At 43.3% G+C, this 19621-nt stretch overlaps 1 long non-coding RNA gene across 6 annotated transcripts in view; it reads left to right on the forward strand.

The window, feature by feature from the left end:
* Nucleotides 1-19621, forward strand: part of LOC147341489 (uncharacterized) — a 268296-nt gene that overhangs the window by 57100 nt on the left and 191575 nt on the right. For 2 of the 6 annotated variants that reach the window (XR_015159101.1, XR_015159098.1), the window contains exon 3: nt 8677-10472. The exons of the other annotated variants lie outside the window; for them this stretch is intronic. This is a non-coding gene — a long non-coding RNA (uncharacterized LOC147341489). Of the gene's footprint in view, nt 1-8676; nt 10473-19621 lie in introns of those variants that run through there. 6 annotated transcript variants of the gene reach the window in all.

Genomic DNA, 19621 nt, shown 5'->3' on the forward strand with positions numbered 1-19621 from the left:
GAAATGGTACTTCATAGTGGTTTTGATTTGCATTTCTCTGATAATGAGTGATGTTGAGCATCTTTTCATGTGTTTGTTAGCCATCTGTATGTCTTCTTTGGAGAAATGTCTGTTTAGTTCTTTGGCCCATTTTTTTGATTGGGTCGTTTATTTTTCTGGAATTGAGCTGCAGGAGTTGCTTGTATATTTTTGAGATTAGTTGTTTGTCAGTTGCTTCATTTGCTATTATTTTCTCCCATTCTGAAGGCTGTCTTTTCACCTTGCTAATAGTTTCCTTTGATGTGCAGAAGCTTTTAAGGTTAATTAGGTCCCATTTGTTTATTTTTGCTTTTATTTCCAATATTTTGGGAAGTGGGTCATAGAGGATCCTGCTGTGATGTATGTCAGAGAGTGTTTTGCCTATGTTCTCCTCTAGTCCCCTGCATTGGCAGGCAGATTCTTATCCACTGCACTGCTAGGGAAGTCCCAAGGCCAGATTTTGAGGTCCATCCACAAAGGCTGTTTTTGGCTTGAAGAGCCTTCTCTAAACTTGGTGCTACCATGGGCATGCTCAACAGTTGAATAATGCCAGTGAGTGGTAGGAAATGATTTGGAAAGGTGAGAATGAAATGAAAAAATGGGGTGGGGGGCAGAAATCCTCTTTGAGGAACCAGGAAGCATTCCAAGTCACCTTTGTCTAGTCAAATGTCTGATATGAGTTACAACAACACAGTCTGCTTTAGATAACCCACACCTCTGCTCATGTGTGTGTGTGCACGCTAAGTCTCTTCAGTCATGTCTGACTCTTTTGCAACCCCATGGACTATAGCCCGTCAGCCTCCTCTGTCCTTAAGAATTCCCCAGGAAAAAATACTGGAGTGGCTTGCCATGCCCTCCTCCAGGGAATCTTCATGACCAAGGGATTGAACCCACATCTCTTATATCTCCAGCATTAGGAGGTGCGTTCTTTACCACTAGTGCCACCTGGGAAGCCCAGCCTCTGCTCTTGTGCTCTGTCAAATACATATTGGTTGGTTCAGTGCCCTTGGCTTTACTCTACATGTACTTGTCTCATTTTATATTTGTCCGTGTATTTGAAGCATCTTCAGGCAGATATAGGAGAAGGCAATGGCACCCCACTCCAGTACTCTTGCCTGGAAAATCCCATGGATGGAGGAGCCTGGTAGGCTGCAGTCCATGGGGTCGCTAAGAGTCGGACACGACTGAGCGACGTCACTTTCACTTTTCACTTTCATGCTTTGGAGAAGGAAATGGCAACCCAGTCCAGTGTTCTTGCCTGGAGAATCCCAGGGACAGGGGAGCCTGGTGGGCTGCCGTCTATGGTATCACACAGAGTTGGACACGACTGAAGTGACTTAGCAGCAGCAGCAGCAGCAGGCAGATATATTTAAAATAATTGAGTGGTTCCTATTGTCTTCATGAATTAAACTTACATCTCTTGCCATGGTGGTCAAGGCCTTTCCTATTTCTATTTGGCTCTTTGCTACCTTTCCATCCAGCCTAAATTCCTGATACTCTCTTTCTCATGTTGGCTATCACTACCCACACTCATCCATAGCTCACCATCAATAATCAACAACCACCAACTGCACTTATTAGCCCTAACCACGCCCATTAAGCCATGCCTAATAGATCTGTCCATGAACTCCACTCCACCACCAGCCATACCCCAATAGCCCTGGCCACCACTGCAATTTCTGCCCACCAGCTATGTCTACCAGCCGCAGTCCTATTTACTCTGACTCCCTCTGTCACAGCACTTTGGCTTAGTCCCGTTGTTTCTCCTTAATACCTCATTACATATCTCATGATCATTCCCTTTCTCTCTAATTCTCCCTCCTTGCTGTGGATCAGACCACCACTGTCTTTTGCCTGCATCACTGCACTGGCCTCCTGACTAGGCCCCCTGCCTCCAGGTTAGCCTTCCCTCCAATCCAACCCATATTGTTGTTGTTTAGTTGCTCAGTCATATCCGACTCTTTTGTGACCCCATGGACTGTAGCTCACCAGGCTCCTCTGTCCATGGGATTTCCCAGGCAAGAATACTGGAGTGGGTTGCCATTTCCTTCTCTAGTGGATCTTCTCAACTCAGGGATCACTGTGCTAAAGTGATTTTTCTGACTTCTGAATACAACCCTATCTTCCTTCTTTGAACAAACTGTGGTGACCATTAGAGCTGTCTATTAAATATATCTGGTTCTCCCTACTTCTAGGCACATGAGATCATACTTCACCACCCTTTTGAAGTTAAGTGTGGACGTGACTTGCTTTAGTCAATAAAATGTGGGCAGAAGTGATGTATGGCATCTTGGGGCAGAAACTTTAAGAGCCAGCGTACACCTTGCCCTATTCTCTGTCCCTTTGGTTCCAGGTGGTGGCTGCTCTGTTGGTCTGAGTCTACGAGTGAAGGGCCCCTAGGACTGCCCTCAATAGATATGTAGTATGAGTAAGAAATCAACCTGTTGTTTTAAGTCACTGACTTTGGAGTTCTTACTGCCACAGAATCTGGCACGCTTTGAGTCATACAAAGACTGAGGTCAAGCTCAAACTTCTTAGCACAATATTGGTAGTGTTTATAATCTGACTTTACCTTCCAACCTCATTTTAAACTATTTCTCTCCCCACATCGTATGCTCCAGACAAAGTCTTGTTCCTGGTATACGCTCTTCTGTTTTCTTGCCTCAGTTATTTGCTCTTCCAGCACTGTTTCCAACTCAGCATGTCCCAAACCAGCCTCTCCCTCCTTAGACTTCCAGAAGCAAAATATATGGATCACCTTCCTAGTTGTATCAGACTTTCTTATATGTGTATCTTATGTACTCTGTTTGCCTGGAATCTCCTTTGTGTCAGTTCAGTTCAGTTGCTCAGTTGTGTCTGACTAGCACACCAGGCCTCCCTGTCCATCACCAACTCCCGGAGTTTACTCAAACTCATGCCCATTGAGTCGGTGATGCCATCCAACCATCTCATCCTCTGTCGTCCCCTTCTCCTCCCACCTTCAATCTTTCCCAGCATCAGGGTCTTTTCAAATGAGTCAGTTCTTCGCATCAGGGGGCCAAAGTACTGGAGTTTCAGCTTCAGCCTCAGTCCTTCCAATGAACACCCAGGATTGATTTCCTTTAGGATGGACTGGTTGGATCTCCTTGCAGTCCAAGGGACTTCCAAGAGTCTTCTCCAACACTATAGTTCAAAAGCATCAATTCTTCAGCACTCAGTTTTCTTTATAGTCCAACTCTCGCATCCATACATGACTACCAGAAAAACCATAGCCTTAACTAGACGGACCTTTGTTGGTAATGTCTCTGCTTTTTAATATGCTATCTAGGTTGGTCATAACTTTCCTTCCAAGGAGTAAGAGTCTTTTAATTTCATGGCTGCAGTCACCATCTGCAGTGATTTTGGAGCCCCCCAAAATAAATTCAGCCACTGTTTCCACTGTTTCCCCTTCTATTTGCCATGAAGTGATGGGACCAGATGCCATGATCTTAGTTTTGTGACTGTTGAGCTTTAAGCCAACTTTTTCACTCTCTTCTTTCACATTCATCAAGAGGCTTTTTAGTTCTTCTTCACTTTCTGCCATAAGGGTGGTGTCATCTGCATATCTGAGGTTATTGATATTTCTCCCAGCAATCTTGATTCTAGCTTGTGCTTCCTCCAGCCCAGCGTTTCTCATGATGTACTCTGCATAGAAGTTAAATAAGCAGGGTGACAATATACAGCCTTGACGTACTCCTTTCCCTATTTGGAACCAGTCTGTTGTTCCATGTCCGGTTCTAACTGTTGCTTCCTGACCTGCATACAGATTTCTCAAGAGGCAGGTGAGGTGGTCTGGTATTCCCATAGTGCTTATGTCTAAATCACCTTGGTATGCATCTGTAATATTTAGAACAGTGCTCTACATCATGTTGCTGCTAAGTCACGTCAGTCGTGTCCCACTCTATGCGACCCCATAGATGGCAGCCCATCAGGCTCCGCCATCCCTGGGATTCTCCAGGAAGAACACTGGAGTGGGTTGCCATTTCCTTCTCCAGTGCATGAAAGTGAAAAGTGAAAGTGAAGTCGCTCAGTCGTGCCTGACTCTTAGCGACCCCATGGACTGCAGCCTACCAGGCTCCTCTGTCCATGGGGTTTTCCAGGCAAGAGTACTGGAGTGGGGTGCCATTGCCTTCTCTGCTACATCATGTTAGTGCTTAAATATTTGTTAAATGAATGTACACCATTCCTGAAACACAGCATAATTATAAAACTTAATTTTTGTTGTGGGTTTTTAAAAGGACAGCTGTGTTGAGGTATAATTGATGGACAAAAGCCTGCACGTGTTCAGTGCGCACTACTGATGAGTTTGGACATATGCATATACCTGTGACACTAACACTACAATCAAGGTAATATCTATTACTTCCAGCGGTTTCCTTGTGTGTGTGTGTGTGTGTGTGTGTGTGATGAGAACACTTAACACAAGATATACCTTCCTAGCAAAGTTTTAAGTGCACAGTGCTGGGTTGTTAACTATAGGTACAATGTTGTACAGCAGATCTCCTGAACCTCTTCATTTTGCATAACTGAAACTTTATACCCATTGAACAATCACTCCTCTTTCCTCCTTCCACCTAGCAATCACCACTCTAATCTTTCTAATCTTTTCTTCCATGACTTTGACTACCAGTATCTATCCTCCTGAGACTGGCTTATTTCACTTTGCGTAATGTCCTCAAGGTTCATCCATGTTGTCACAGATGGTAATATCTCCTTCTTTATTTAAGACTGAATAACCTTCCGTCACACACACACACACACACACACACACACAACACATTTTCTTTATCCATTCATCTATCAATGGACATTTGGCTTGTTTCCATAATCTTGGCTATTGTGAATAATGGCCCAGTTTGTTTTGTGTGACTGGGTGGGCTAGGGAGTAGCTCTGAGAAAGTATAGGGTAACTCAATAGAGGGGTGGGATGGAGATGGAAATAGGGGAGGGAACAGTGGAGTTAATACACTATTGCCTGGCATCTGCTCAAAACTTAACACTGTGGTAGGCACTGTGATGAATTTCTATAAAGAAGACACTATTCACAACCTCTATGAACTTTCCCTCTGGTTTGGTGACAAAACATTATAGGCATGAAGCCTTATAAAACCAATGGAGATTATAGTACAGACTTGAGTTACTAAAACCTTGCTCCAGAGGGTGAATTTTCAACTATTTCCACAATGTGCTATTGCATCTCTAAGACTATAGTAAATATCTTCAACCCATGTTAGTGACAACTGACCTCAGTTAAAAGCTTGTCATGCATTTCAGTTTAGGGGGAGGGGTAGTTCACAAAATCATGATTGTTGTAAAACCAGTCCACAACCAGTGGCAGGCTGTTGTGAATTTGAAAACACTGGCTGAGGTAAAACTTGTTTCTACTAGGTTTTCTTTGACCAGGTAGCATTTTTAATCTCCAGAGCTCTTTGAAGCCATTTGACATGATTTGAATGTATTGGATGTGTGGTGTAGTGGTCAGTGACAATAAATGTTTAGCAATGATCACAGGGGTCTGGTGGACCCTGATTTGCAGCATTCACCAATTGCTATGGTGTAAATACTTCCACCATGGTCAATTCCAAACTTACTCATTGAACATCACTGAATGTGGAGATGGGAAGAGATGTGTGCAATCAACTCCCTAAAGCCCCTGCAAGCAGACCCTGCAGCACACCACTCCGTTCAGGGGTTGGGGGTGGAGAGGAGGGAGGCAGAATGAGGAATGAGAATGTGTAGGGATATAAACAAGCAAAGGAATGGCTTTTAAAACTCTAAAGGAATAAGCAAGGTCAGAGGTTTGGATAATTTTGAATTACCTACTCAGTTTTCCTGAAAAGACTGGGAGTTATTGTTAAGCTTCATAGCTAAAGGTGCGAGACTTCTGTCTGAGCTGCCTCAGACAGATAACTTCCATCTTCACTGTAGGAGATTTTTAAGTACTGAATTTACATTTTTAAGAAGTGTGTTCACTTTGAACTGAATCTATGGTAATACAAATCAGAATAGTGGTTACTTCTTGGAAGTGGACATAGGGGAGCTTCCTGGGGTTACTGAAAACTTTCCATATCTTTATCTGGGTTATGATTACTTGTATGCTCATTTTTATCTTAATAATAAGTAAATAATCATAAAAGTTGCTCACTTTGGACATCTTCTACCCTCTCCTCCAAAATGTTTCTTCTAAATATATGTTAGTTTAAAATATAGTGGGAAGGGAGTGGGAGGAAGGGAAGAAGTACAAATTCTCTATTAGGTGATGTACTACCAATAACTGTGCTATATATGATGTGTTTTTGCAGAGTGCACATTTCACGCAGTGCATTATTCATTACACATACGGTGGTATTAGCTAGGAAATTGAGATCAGGTAAATAACACCAGGAAGTAATGACTGTTGACATTACATGTACAGTAATCTGTTTTCCTGGAACAAACTGCAAATGTATTCTGTTTGGAATTAATACAGTATTTTAAATTTTATCCATAAAAATGACTTATGAAATTGAATCCATTAGGTTAGTAGAATATCACAATCATTATTCCAAACTTATTTATATTGCAATCAGTAGAATGGGATGTCTCTTCCGAATAGGAAAATGAATGTGAATGCCAAAGATTTTCTCTTATTTAATTTTAATAATGTTAAATCATATGTGATATGTATTTTTCATATTTATGCCAGTAAGTAAATTCTATCCGAGAAAATAGAGGAGGAGAAAGTCACATTAAAACTTGCCAACTGTTTCTCTCAGATGGTTTTAGGTCTTTTTGTTTCCACAATGAAATGATCAGCATTAAGACATGGTCCTTAAAGGAGGGTTGGGTATGGCAAGGAGTGATGAGTGAGGGAAGGCTCATGGCATGGCATTTATCGCTTAAACCATTTCAGAAGGGCCTTGTATTTCATCAGGATATTTATTAAGACTAGAGATTCCAATCAAGACTTTGGAAGATACTGGAATGGCAATTCCTTTTGGGAGCAGTGTTCTAAAAGGTTGGGTGGGGGCTTCCCTGGTGGTCTAGTGGTTGAGAGTCTGCCTTGCAATGCAGGAGACATGGGTTCCATCTCTGTTCCAGGAAGATTCCACTTGCCACAGGGCAACTAAGCCCATGTACCATGATTATTGAGCCAATGCACCCCAGAGCCCACGCCCCACAACAAGAGAAGCCACTGCAGTGAGAAGCCTGGGCACCTCGACTAGAGAGTAGCTCCCACTCTCTACAACTAGCGAGAGCCCAAGTGCAGCAGTGAAGACCCAGTGCAGCCAATAAACAAATGAATCTTTAAAAAAGCAGTTTAAAAAAAAGGTTGTGTGGGGTCTTGTTAGCTTCATTGCCTATAGAAATTAACCTATCATCAGGCTTGAAATTTTACTAAGCCAACCATCCCTTTAGTTTGTAGTATCACCCCCACAGGATGGCCCAATTAAAATATTCTGCCACTTACAACTGGTGCTTAGCATGTTTCTTAACCTGTATGTGCCTCAGTTTCCTCATCTGTATAAAATGGAGAGAATAAGATTACCTACATCACCGGCTTGTGATGAATAGATGTGTAAATAAATATGCCTTTCCCATCAAGTCAAGGCATGATTAATTTATCATATTGTCCAATCTCACTCCTAAAGGCATCATTTCAGAGACAGGGAGCAAGAGGTAGCATCAGGAAAGGTCTCACTAACCATCACTTCCAGTGACCTACTGGAGGATTTTTTGTTTCCTGTCCCTGCAACTAAGCTTCACAATGTTAGAGACCCTGGTCCCCAAAGGGGTTATAACAAGAATCCCATCGACCTACAAGCTATAACTGACACTTAGTCCTCTTGGGTTCCTTGTGTTCAATGACAAGCAGCCAAGAAAACTCACTATCCTATCAGGCGTAATTGACCTCAATGTGCAAGAAGACAGAGGGATAATGTTCCCTAATGAGAACAGAGAAGAATATGTGTGGCACTCAGATGCCCACCTGGGTCCCTCTGCCCAACTATTCCCCAGTCCATCATAATTACGAATGAACATGTGCATAACCTCAGTCTGAGAAGGGTATGACTTATTAGGAATCCTGATTGTTTAGGGATGAGCGTTTGGGTTAAACTACTAGATAAGCCACTGATACCTGCCAAGATAAAAGCTGAGGATGAGGGGAATTCAGAATGAATAGCGGAAGAGGGAGGCATTGAATACTAGTTGCCATCCAAGACCAACTGAAGTGGGGGTGGGGAGGCTGTAGCTTATGCCACCAGTCTCCCTCTTCTTAGGCCTGCAAGAGCCTAGGATAGGCTTCTCTCTGAACATGTATGGAGATGTGGATCAGTGTGACAAGAAGGCTGGACTGTGGCCGACCTACAGATGCATTACTCATCCCTCTTTTAGAAGGACTCACTGCCCAACTATGAGTTGGGTTGGTCTCAGCTTTTGAGCTGAGGTCATGCTCTTCTTGTGCAGCCTCTGGCCAATGACTGAGCAAGGCAGTGACACAAGAGCATAAGCACGTCTGCCCAAAGTAGGACTCCTCAGATTCTTCTGGAATCTTTGCTCCATAATTTCCCTGTGGGGCTGGCAGAAATTTTCTCAAATCTGCATTGAGTCTGATGGCTAGCCCTACTTCAATTCTGTTTCCTCTCTCTTCCTTTACAGATGTCTGCTGCTGCTACTGCTGCTGCTAAGTCGCTTCAGTCGTGTCCGGCTCTGTGCGACCGACCCCATAGATGGCCTCCTACAGGCTCCTCTGTCTCTGGGATTCTCCAGGCAAGAACACTGGACTGGGTTGCCATTTCCTTCTCCAATGCATGAAAGTGAAAAGTGAAAGTGAAGTCGCTCAGTCATGTCCGACTCTTCGCGACCCCCTGGACTGCAGCCCACCAGGCTCCTCCGTCCATGGGATTTTCCAGGCAAGAGTACTGGAGTGTTCCCACTAAATCTCACTGTTTGCTTCCTGACAATCCATCCTTCTTGCTTTCGAGTTTTCTGTGAGGCCAGCTGCTTCTGGATGGTGTGGCATGCGATATTACCAGTGACTCCCAAGGTCACGGGCCCACTCCCATACCTCCTCTGTGGTGGGGTGAGATGTTGGATGCCATATTGTGTGGAATTTCATACTTGCACATCAAGCATTCCATAAGCCCCTGGATAGTGGTCCTGGCCAAGGTTCCTGCAGATAGGAAAGGTAAGGCCACACCCCTCAAATAGATATCTATCCTATGAGAGTGAACTGCTGGCCCTTCCAAGATGGATGTGGTAAACTTGCTAATGGCTAAAAAGTGGCTCATTGTTCTCTTTGGGGAATGGTCCTCTGCTGTACAGGCTAGGAGAGATGACAGGGGAGGCTGTCCATGATTTGTTGAAAGAAATAGAAAAATGATAGCCAACCCTCTCCACTTCCCAGCAATGAGTCTAAGTGATAGAGCTTACCCACCAGCAGCCAGTGGTTTGTAATTATTATAACAACAGGCAAGATTAACCCTTGGTGATGGACAGGGAAGCCTGGTATGCTGCAGTCCATGGGGCTGCAAAGAGTCAGACATGACTGAGTGACTGAACTGAACTGAGCCAAGATTAAAGTGGCAATCAAGTGGGCCTGATCAGTAGAGAGCTAGAGTTGGCTAATAACACACAGCATCTCTGAAAAATAAAAATAAAACACAGCATCCCTAGACACAAAATAGATACACAGACTATTGCTTCATGGAGAGAATAAAATAAAAAGAGTAAGAATAAATGAGCTACTACCTTAATTATGAGTTTACACCAACTTCTGGGGGCCCTGCCAGGGTGTTCAGTCCCATATTCGAAGAAAGTGGCTCCAAACCAACAAACTCTCCCTTGTCTGGTCTTGAGATAAAGCACCTCTAGACGAAGCACCTTCAGGATCCAGTCCTGTGGGGACTCCCCTGACTCCTGCCAGCAGGTGCTGCCTAAGTCTTCCAATGCCTTCAGGGTATAGTCCCTTTCCTTCCCTATTAGGTCCAGCTTCTTCTTGGAAGGATAATGCTACTTATAGGCCTATGACTTTGTGAGAGACTTCTGTGTTGTCTCTCATACAGAGAAGTACCAGCTGTTGTTAGGCAAGAGGGGGCCACTTCTTCAGGCTCAGAAATTTGAGAGAAGACTGCAGAGTCTACACCTTCAGGAGCATCCACTTAGCCATCCCCATCCCATGTGTCTGGGGTGCTGAGTCTTCTCAACTAGGACCTTGATGTTGACAGAACATTCCTGTCTTAGCTGAGCTTTCAATGATCCTTGAAATTCAGTCACCTTGACCTAATCCTGGGTTAGATCTTTACCTTTTTAAACACTCCCCATTTCTTGAAATGGGAGCTTCCTTGTAAGCTAGAGACTGTTGGGTTCTTGTGTACAGGTTTGAATTGTTATTCGCTTTCTATTGTCTGCTTTTTAGGGCATCAAAGTCATTTAATAATAAGCACCAGATTCTGTTTTATTTGTAATTCTTCCATACATTTCAAATGCCTGATCATTCCCAGCTAGTGCTTCTGCTCCACGGCCACATGCTTCTTCGCTCAGTCGTGTCTGACTCTTTGCGACCCCGTGGACTGCAGCCCACCAGGCTCCTTGGTCCATGGAATTTTCCAGGCAAGAGTACTGGAGTGGGGTGCCATTGCCTTCTCCAGGGGATCTTCCCAACCCAGGGATCAAACCAAGGTCTCCTGCGTCGCAGGCAGATGCTTTACCGTCTTAGCCACCAGGGAAGACAAAACACCACAGGTGAAAGCTTAGTACAGTCACCTCTTAGCAGGAAGAGGGTCCTCACTGCCAGTCAAGTGGTGAGGGATCTGGTCTCCAACCTCTGTCAGCCTGTTTTCTTGAACCAGTTCTGTTATCATGATCATGTAATGGGTTGGGGGTCTTCCCTGGTGGTCCAGTGGTTAAGAATATGCCTTCTGATGCAGGGGATGTAGGTTTGATCCTTAGTCAGGGAATTAAGCGGAGAAGGCAATGGCACCCCACTCCAGTACTCTTGCTTGGAAAATCCCATGGACGGAGGAGCCTGGTGGGCTGCAGTCCATGGGGTCTCGAAGAGTCGGACACGACTGAGTGACTTCACTTTCACCTTTCACTTTCATGCATTGGAGAAGGAAATGGCAACCCACTCCAGTGTTCTTGCCTGGAGAATCCCAGGGATGGGGGAGTCTGGTGGGCTGCCGTCTATGGGGTCGCACAGAGTCGGACACGACGGAAGTGACTTAACAGCAGCAGCAGGGAATTAAGATCAAACATGCTGCTGTGTCACTAAGACCATGTGCCACAGCTACTGAGCCCATGTGCTCTAGAGCCCGAGCTCCACAACTAGAGAGAAGCCTGAGTGCCGCAACCAAGCTCCTGCATGCTGCAACTAAGACCTGACACAGCCAAAAAAGGTACATAAATAAATAAATAATAATAATAAATAATTGATAGCAATCCTTCAAAAAATGTCACAGGTTGGACTATCAGAGAAGCAGGTGTTGAGATGGAGTTAGGTGTGCAAAAGGCTTGCTAGGTGTGTGGTCAGGCCACTCAAGATGGCTGTTCTCTTGCTCTCTGTACATACCCTGCTCAACCAGTCCCCATTTCACTTACACCCTACTCACATGAATGTGCTTGTTCCTTGCCCCAGCGAGTGATTGTTCTATCGTTAAGCCAAAATGACTCTACCTGCTAGTTTATTAAAGGGAAACACCTGCCCTTGTGATGGTTATTAACCTGAGCAGCTGTGAGGGACATGACTGAGCTGCTGGTTTCCCGGGTAACTGATGAGCCTACCTGACATCACTTCCCCCTATAAAAGGGAGCCTCTGTCCCCCCTGTCCTCCAGTAGCCAAGATGGCTGCCATGCCCAGTCTACTGCACACGGTGCAGGTGTCACTCCAGGACTTTTTGCTTCGGCCAGGTGAGATCCCCTGTCCAACAAGCCATTGATTTCTCTGCCTCTGTCCAGGCTCTGTCTTCGGTCTCAGGCTGGGCAACCACAAACCTTGCAGACCTGTGGGGTGCAGTCCAACATGAGGGAATAATGCCCATGAAGGAATAGGGAAGAAGAAGCAGGGGGAGTCATCAGACTGTGATGTTAACCTGATAGAGCCTCTGCTGGCCCAAGGGGTAGGGCTTTCTGGAACAAAGATTACTTAGTAGATAAATCCTAAAATGAAAGTGTTAGTCATTTAGTTGTGTCTGACTCTTTGCAGCCCCATGGACTGCAACATGCCAGGCTTCTCTGTCCTTCACCATCTTCCAGAGCTTACTCAAACTCATGTCCATAGAGTTGGTGATGCGATCCAACCATATCATCCTCTGTCGTCCCCTTCTCCTGCCTCCAATCTTTCCCAGCATCAGGGTCTTTTCTAGCGAGTCTGTTCTTTGCATCAGGTGGCCAAAGTATTGGAGCTTCAGTAGTGCAGGAGATATTCCGCATTCAAAGGAAGCTGAGGGCTTGGCTGCCTGTGTGGTAGGAGATGAGGTAAGGCTTATTTTAGGAGAAGAGAAATATTTAAAAGACAGCAGGCTGTGGAAAACTGCCTTGGCTAACTGATTATGTGGAGGGTGGACCTCTTTGGATAGAAAATTTGTGACTATTTTCATTTTGTACAGTGTAATGTGGCACCTCTTCTCTGTCCTCACCACTACTTCCTGTTATGCCTCTGGAATTTTTTTTTCCACTCCCACATTTCATTCATTTTTTCGTTCATTTGTTCAATAGACACAACTGTATTTCAGTTATGGAAATGATTAAGAGAGAATCTGCCCATGGTCTATTAGGGAAGATTATATATATATATCACTATAGTGAAAGAGGTAAGCACTACTGAGATGGGAAAACAGAGGTGGAGTCTCTAACCCAATCCTGAGGGGTGAGAGCAGTCAGAGAATGCTTCCCAGAGGAAATGATGCCACTTTAGTCTTAAGGACAGAGAATGAGTTAGTCAAGCACAAAAGTGAGGGGAAGCAAATTGCAGGCAGATGGAAAGCATGTTCAAAATCATAGACACATGAAAAGACATTTCAAATGCAGAAATTTTAAGTAGTTGAATATGATTGGGTCTTAGTGGATATTTATGACGAAGTGGAGACTAGAGTGAAGGGATGGTAAACAGGAAGACTGAAGAAATGGGCAGGAGACAGATCATGAAAGACTTTTAAAAGGATAAACCATGGTGATATACTCCTCTTTTTTAAAACAAATAATTTATTTTGGCTGCATCTGGTCTTAGTTGCATTATGTGGGATCTTTTGTTGTGACATGTGGGCTTCTGTTTAGTTGTGACATATGGGCTTAGTAATTGTGGCATGTGGGCTTAGTTGCCCCATGGCCTGTGGGATCTTAGTTCCCTGACTAGGGATCAAACCCACATCCCTTGCATTGGAAGGCAGATCCTTATGCCAAAGGGTAAAGGGGACCTTGAGGCTGAGGACTGATGAGATTAGAAAAATCATTATGGCCACAGTGCAGAGGGTGAATTATAGGAATTAAAAACTAAAGAGAGGAGGTGGTCCTAAGATGGCAGAGGAATAGGATGGGGAGACCACTTTGTCCCCCCAAAATTCATCAAAAGAACATTTGAACGCTGAGTAAATTCCACAAAACAACTTCTGAATGCTGGCAGAGGACATCAGGCACCCAGAAAAGCAGCCCATTGTCTTCAAAAGGAGGTAGGAAAAAATATAAAAGACAAAAAGAGAGATAAAAGAGGTAGGGACAGAGCTCCGTCCCAGTAAGGGAGTCATAAAAAAGAGAGAAGTTTCCAAACACCAGGAAACACTCTCATTGCTGAGTCTGTGGCGAGCCTTGGAACCACAGAGGGCAACATAACCAGGAGGAAGAATAAATAAATAATTTAACCCCTCAGATTACGTGCCCAACGGTAACTCCCCCAGCGGAGAAGCAGCTCAGATGCCTGCACCCACCACTAGCAAGTGGGGGCTGGGCAGGGAGGCACGGGCTGCATTGCTTAGAGTAAGGACCGGGCCTGAATGCCCCTAGGGCAATCTGAGGGAACTAACTTGAGATAGCAAACCAGACTGTGGGATAGCTACCACGGGAAAAGCCCTAACCTAAGACACTGCCAAGCCCGCTCACAGAACAAAGGACTGACTAGAGCTACGCGAAAAGCCCTAACCTAAGTGGCTCAGATGGTAAAGCATCCGCTTACAATGTGGGAGATCTGGGTTCAATCCCTGGGTCAGGAAGATCCCCTGGAGAAGGAAATAGCAACCCACTCCAGTACTTTTACCTGGAAAATCCCATGGACGGAGGAGCCTGGTAGGCTACAGTCCGTGGCGTTGCAAAGAGTTGGACTTGACTGAGCAACTTCACTTTCACTTTCAAGACACTGTCAGGCCTGCTCACAGAACAAAGGACTGAGCAGAGCTAGCGGCTGCAGGCCGGCCCATCCCCCTGCTCCAGTGACAGGCAGGTGAGGGCAGCTAGAGCCGGAAGGGCGCAATCGCGGCCCCAGAGAGGCATTATCTACCAAACTGCAAGCAGGCTTCATTGCTAACTAAGACTTCTTGGGATTCTGGATGGTCAACATCCACTTGAGAAGGTGCGCTGGTTGTACACCCAGAAAACTGAGCAGCAGGGATGGGGGAGGTGATAAGTTGCAGCGACCATGCTCGCCAAACACCTGGTCACCTGAGCTGCTTGGACCTGGGAAGGGCACAAAACGCAGGCCCAACCAAGTCTGCACGTCTGAGGACTACCCAAGTACCTGAACCTGAGCAGCTTAGACCTGGGAAGTGCATACAACTCAGGGCCGCCCTCAGACCGTTCCCGGCAGAGCAACCTAGAGCCTAAGCAGTGTAGACAGGGAAAGCACACATGCCGTGAGTGGGGGCAAACCCATTGTGGCCGAGACACTGTGAGCACACACCAGTGTTATTTGTTTGCAGTGTCCCTCCCTCCTAACAGCACGACTGAACAAGTGAGCCTAAAAAAGTGTCCACCACTGCCCCGTGTCAGGGTGGAAATTAGACACTGCAGAGACCAGCGAACAGAAGAAGCTAAAACAGAGGGACCCTCCTTGAAAGTGACAGATGCAGTAGATTAAAACCCTGTAGTTAGTACTGACTACATAGGAAGGGGCCTATAGATCTTGAGAAATATAAGCCAGACCAAGGAACTATCCGAAGGTGAACTGTCCCCACACTGCCCACAACACCACCAGAGAAAGTCCTAGATATATTTTTACTATTTTTATAATCATTCTTTATTTAAAGAGACACTGATGTATAGAACAGTCTTATGGACTCTGTGGGAGAGGGAGAGGGTGGGAAGACTTGGGAGAATGGCAATGAAACATGTAAAATATCATGTAGGAAATGAGTTGCCAGTCCAGGTTCGATGCATGATGCTGGATGCTTGGGGCTGGTGCACTGGGACGGCCCAGAGGGATGGTATGGGGAGGGAGGAGGGAGGAGGGTTCGGGATGGGGAACACATGTATACCTGTGGCGGATTCATTTTGATATTTGGCAAAACTAATACAATTATGTAAAGTTTAAAAATAAAATAAAAATGGAAGAATAAAAAAAAAAATTAATAAAAAAATAAAAAAATTTAAAAAAATTTTTAGGTCCTCTATTACTCCTTTAATTTTCATTTTTATAACCTACTATTACTTTGAAAAAAAAAAAGAGACCCTATTTTTAAAGCAAACTTCATATATATATATATATATATATTATAATTTTTGTGACTTTTTTTTTCTTTAATATTGTATTTTTGAAAATCCAACCTCTAATCTAGATTTTTAATCTTTGCTTTTTGGTATTTGTTATCAATTTTGTACCTTTAAGAACCCAATTTTCAGTACCTATTTTTACTTGGGAGCGAGATTACTGGCTTGACTGCTCTCTCTCCATTTGGACTCTCCTTTTTCTGCACCAGGTCGCCTCTATCTTCTCCCTCCCCCTTCTCTTCTCTACCCAACTCTGTGAATCTCTTTGTGTGTTCCAGACGGCAGAGAACACTTAGGGAACTGCTTACTGGCTGAATCTGTCTCTCTCCTTTTGATTCCCTGCTTTATCCTCCTGGTCACCTCTGTCTCCTTCCTCCCTATTCTCTTTTGTGTGTAATGCCATGAACATCTCTGAGTGGTCCAGACTGTGGAGCGCACATAAGAAAGTGATTACTGGCTAACTTGCTCTCTCCTCTTTTGATTTCACCTCATCTCATCCTGGTCCCTATATCCCTCCTCCCTCTTCTCCATGTAACTCTGTGAACCTCTCTGGGTGTCCCTCACTGTGGAGAAACTTTTCATCTTTAACCAAGGTGTTTTATCACGGTGCTGTATAGATGGAGAAGTCTTGAGGCTACTGTAAAAATAAGACTGAAAACCAAAAGCAGGAGGCTTAAGTCCAAATCCTGAGAACACCAGAGAACTCCTGACTCCAGGAAACATTAATTGACAGGAGCTCATCAAATGCTTCCATACTTACACTGAAACCAAGCACCACCCAAGGGCCAACAAGTTCCAGAGCAAGACATACCACGCAAATTCTCCAGAAACACAGGAACATAGCCCTGAGCTTCAATATACAGGCTGCCCAAAGTCACTCCAAATCCACTGACATCTCATAACTCATTACTGGACACTTTGTTGCACTGCAGAGAGAAGAAATCCAGCTCCACCCACCAGAACACCGACACAAGCTTCCTTAACCAGGAAACCTTGACAAGCCACTCGTACAACCTCACCCCCAGTGAGGAAACTCCACAATAAAGAGAACTCCATAAACTGCCAGAATACAGAAACAAACAGAGCAATATAAACAAGATGAAGAAACAGAGGAATACCCAGCAGGTAAAGGACCAGGATAAATGCCCGCCAAACCAAACAAAAGAGGAAGAGACAGGGAGTCTACCTGATAAAGAATTCCAGTATAAGAAATTTCATTATAATGATAGTGAAAATGATCCAAAATCTTAAACAAAATGGAATCACAGATAAATAGCCTGGAGACAAGGATTGAGAAGATGCAAGAAAGGTTTAACAAGGACCTAGAAGAAATAAAAAAGAGTCAATATATAATGAGTAATGCAATAAATGAGATCAAAAATACTCTGGAGGGAACAAATAGTAGAATAATGGAGGCAGAAGATAGGATTAGTGAGGTAGAAGATAGAATGGTAGAAATAAATGAGTCAGAGAGGAAAAAAGAAAAACAACAAAGAAAAAAGAAATAAGGACAATCTCAGAGACCTCTGGGACAATGTTAAATGCCCTAGCATTCGAATCATAGGAGTTCCAGAAGAAGAAGACAAAAAGAAAGACCATGAGAAAATACTTGAAGAGATGATACTTGAAAACTTCCCTAAAATGAGGAAGGAAATAATCACCCAAGTCCAAGAAACCCAGAGAGTCCCAAACAGGATAAACCCAAGGCAAAAAACCCCAAGACACATATTAATCAAATTAACAAAGATCAAACACAAAGAACAAATATTAAAAGCAGCAAGGGGAAAACAACAAATAACATACAGGGGGATTCCTATAAGGATAACAGCTGATCTTTCAATAGAAACTCTTCAGGCCAGAAGGGAATGGCAAGACATACTTAAAGTGATGAAAGAAAATAACCTACAGCCCAGATTACTGTACCCAGCAAGGATCTCATTCAAATATGAAGGAGAATTCAAAAGCTTTACAGACAAGGAAAAGCTGAGAGAATTCAGCACCACCAAACCAGCTCTCCAACAAATGCTAAAGGATCTTCTCTAGACAGGAAACACAAAAAGGGAGTATAAACTCAAACCCAAAACAATAAAGTAAATGGCAACGGGATCATACTTATCAATAATTACCTTAAACATAAATGGGTTGAATGCGCAATCAAGAGACAAAGACTGGCTGAATGGATACAAAAACAAGACCCCTATAAATGTTGTCTACAAGAGACCCACTTCAAAACAAGGGACACATACAGACTGAAAGTGAAGGGCTGGAAAAAAGATATTCCACGCAAATAGAGACCGAAAGAAAGCAGGAGTAGCAATACTCATATCAGATAAAAAAGACTTTAAAACAAAGGCTGTGAAAAGAGACAAAGAAGGACACTACATAATGATCAAAAGATCACTCCAAGAAGAAGATATAACAATTATAAATATATATGCACCCAACATAGGAGCACTGCAATATGTAAGAAAAATGCTAACAAGTATGAAAGGGGAAATTAACAATAACACAATAATAGTGGGAGACTTTAATACCCCACTCACACCTATGGATAGATCAACTAAACTTAACAAGGAAACACAAACTTTAAATGATACAATAGACCAGTTAGACTTAATTGATATCTATAGGACATTTCACCCCAAAACAATTAATTTCACCTCTTTCTCAAGCGCACATGGAACCTTTTCCAAGATAGATCACATCCTGGGCCATAAGTCTAGCCTTGGTAAATTCAAAAAAATTGAAATCATTCCAAGCATCTTTTCTGACCACAATGCAGTAAGATTAGATCTCAATTACAGGAGAAAAACTAGTAAAAATTGCAACGTATGGAAGCTGGACAACACACTGCTCAATAACCAGCAAATCGCAGAAGAAATCAAAATATGCATAGAAACGAATGAAAATGAAAACACAACAACCCCAAACCTGTGGGATACTGTAAAAGCAATGCTAAGGGGAAGGTTTATAGCAATACAGGCATACTTCAAGAAACAAGAAAAAAGTCAAATAATAACCTAACTCTACACCTAAAGCAACTAGAAAAGGAAGAAATGAAGAACCCCAGGGTTAGTAGAAGGAAAGAAATCTTAAAAAATTATGGCAGAAATCAATGCAAAAGAAACAAAAAAGACCATAGCAAAAATCAACAAAGCCAAAAGCTGGTTCTTTGAGAGGATAAATAAAATTGACAAACCATTAGCCAGACTCATCAAGAAACAAAGGGAGAAAAATCAAATCAATAAAATTATAAATGAAAATAGAGAGATCACAACAGACAACACAGAAATACAAAGGATCATAAGAGACTATTATCAGCAATTATATGCCAATAAAATGGACAACTTGGAAGAAATGGGCAAATTCTTAGAAAAGTACAACTTTCCAAGACTGAACCAGGAAGAAATAGAAAATCTTAACAGATCCATCACAAGCATGGAAATTGAAACTGTAATCAGAAATCTTCCAGCAAACAAAAGCCCGGTGGCTCCAGATGGCTTCACAGCTGAATTCTACCAAAAATTTAGAGAAGAGCTAACACCTATCCTACTCAAACTCTTCCAGAAAATTGCAGAGGAAGGTAAACTTCCAAACTCATTCTATGAGGCCACCATCACCCTAATACCAAAACCTGACAAAGATGCCACAAAAAAAGAAACCACACTCCAATATCACTGATGAACATAGATGCAAAAATCCTTAACAAAATTCTAGCAATCAGAATCCAACAACACATTAAAAAGATCATACATCATGACCAAGTGGGCTTTATCCCAGGGATGCAGAGATTCTTCAATATCTGCAAATCAATCAATGTAATACACCACAGTAACAAATTGAAAAATAAAAGACATATGATTATCTCAATAGATGCAGAGAAAGCCTTTGACAAAAGTCAACATCCATTTA

The sequence above is a fragment of the Bos grunniens genome, chromosome X, assembly GCF_055505025.1.
Source record: "Bos grunniens cultivar Pamir isolate PY7600 chromosome X, Bosgru_T2T1.0, whole genome shotgun sequence".
NCBI classification, from domain to species: Eukaryota; Metazoa; Chordata; class Mammalia; order Artiodactyla; family Bovidae; genus Bos; species Bos grunniens.